Genomic DNA, 2,437 nt, shown 5'->3' with positions numbered 1-2,437 from the left:
TTGCCGATGACATTGTAATTCTGTCAGAGACAGCAAAGGACCTGGAAGAGCAGTTGAACGGAATGGACAGTGTCTTGAAAGGAGGATATAAGAGGAACATCAACAAAAGCAAAACGAGGATAATGGAATGTAGTCGAATTAAGTCGGGTGATGCTGAGGGAATTAGATTAGGAAATGAGACACTTAAAGTAGTAAAGGAGTTTTGCTATTTGGGGAGCAAAATAACTGATGATGGTCGAAGTAGAGAGGATATAAAATGTAGACTGGCAATGGCAAGGAAAGCGTTTCTGAAGAAGAGAAATTTGTTAACATCGAGTATAGATTTAAGTGTCAGGAAGTCATTTCTGAAAGTATTTGTATGGAGTGTAGCCATGTATGGAAGTGAAACATGGACGGTAAATAGTTTGGACAAGAAAAGAATAGAATCTTTCGAAATGTGGTGCTACAGAAGAATGCTGAAGATTAGATGGGTAGACCACATAACTAATGAGGAAGTATTGAATAGTAATGGGGAGAAGAGAAGTTTGTGGCACAACTTGACCAGAAGAAGGGATCGGTTGGTAGGACATGTTCTGAGACATCAAGGGATCACCAATTTACTATTGGAGGGCAGCGTGGAGGGTAAAAATCGTAGGGGGAGACCAAGAGATGAATACACTAAGCAGATTCAGAAGGATGTAGGTTGCAGTAGGTACTGGGAGATGAAGAAGCTTGCACAGGATAGGGCAGCATGGAGAGCTGCATCAAACCAGTCTCAGGACTGAAGACCACAACACCAACATTCAAAGAAGTGTGACTGACGCCCGAAAAACGGGGAGTTAAATGAATTGAGAATGGAAGATAGTGGCACGTAATGTACAAGCCGTATAACTTATGCCATTAGTTGTAACTTTTTATTATATCTTCTGACTACGTACTTCTTGTATTTTTAGCATTGAGAATGGCTAGCTACTAGCCGAAATCTGGATCTGCATAATAAAATCTAAAGAAGGACGGCTGATTGGTGCCCTCTATAATTTATAAGTCACATAACAGTCGCTGCGTGCACACACTTTCCGAATGGAAGGTCACCTAATAAGGGATTTATATTGGAACTGTAGGTATTTTAAGTATTTACAAGCATGTACATAATGTTGTGTAATCAGTACGTGCATCGGATACACTGAGTGAATAGAGTTTCATAAACGAGGCCAGGCAAATAATATCTACACTTTAATCCTTCAGACACTGCTGTTCAAAACTTGTCTGGTTTCCTTACAGACCATAATTTGACAGAAGTCTCAAATTGCCTACACTTGATAGATAAATACCTCTATCTGTATGGTAAATGACCATTCAGAACTGACACTTAATGAAATGTGGAAAGTCTTCTTCGCGAGTTAGTTTCTTAACGTATTTCGAAAGATCGTCATCACAACGTAGCTCTGTAAAAACTGAAAGAAGAATTACAACATAAAACACGACAGACAATTATATGCACAATAGTCAACCGTTAAACAAATGCGTATTAACTGAACGCTTTCAATTGGTCAAACGGCGGAAGTACCTGGTTATGCGAGGACAACAGCAATGTTCAATGCCGCACTTTGGCTCAGCTAGCAAGACATCAGCGCTGTACCCAGTTCTGTACACAGAATACAGTTGCTCTCTGAAATACTAGTTAAATGTTCAGACATGTAGTTTCTTGAACAACATTGTGATCGAAGACTATTTAAACGGGAATAATCGTGAATGTCCGGTACGGATGATTTTATTGAGAGATTTTGTACGCCAAGTCGAAAACTGTGTTCCGACGTCATACATGTACTTTTCTGCTGCTAGCTCGGTAAATCACTATGAAGTAAGGAACACAACTAATTACTCATACTGTGAAGAAATACTGTGATAGTGAGACTGGCTTTACTGCGTTTCTAACCAGTAAGTCATTCCTTCGATATGGACAGTGGCTGTTTATCTTCGTCCTCAGATTCCCCGAATTAAATAAACATTAAGAGTTGTACAAAGAAATGTGCGTTAGGAATACTTAGTGTTTAATATGACTTGCTGGCAGTATGTGTGAGAAAAAGTAAGACATCTATTTTTTACTTCAGTTAATGATTCTAGATGTGACGTCTACAACAAACTTACAGGAGACCAAAAGTTAACATTGCGCAGTTCTGGCAGACGAATACTTCAGTTAGTTTTTGTACAGGTCTTCATCGCTCTAGGACGTACAGACGTAAGTGAAGTATTGGAAGGTTAAGCCAAGGCACTGAGCCAATGTTGTCATCCACACATTACGCACAGCCATACTACTACAGTTCATCCCCTTTATTCTCTCTACCAACGTTAAATCCAATTCCGTTATTCACCTGGTGTCTTCATTTCATAAATGGAGTTTTACTCCAGCTTAAAGCTCACTTTGTTGAGCACATAATTTGCATTATATAGAGCATTT

The sequence above is a fragment of the Schistocerca piceifrons genome, chromosome 8 (genome assembly GCF_021461385.2).
Source record: "Schistocerca piceifrons isolate TAMUIC-IGC-003096 chromosome 8, iqSchPice1.1, whole genome shotgun sequence".
NCBI classification, from domain to species: domain Eukaryota; kingdom Metazoa; phylum Arthropoda; class Insecta; order Orthoptera; family Acrididae; genus Schistocerca; species Schistocerca piceifrons.
This window is presented reverse-complemented; position numbering follows the sequence as displayed.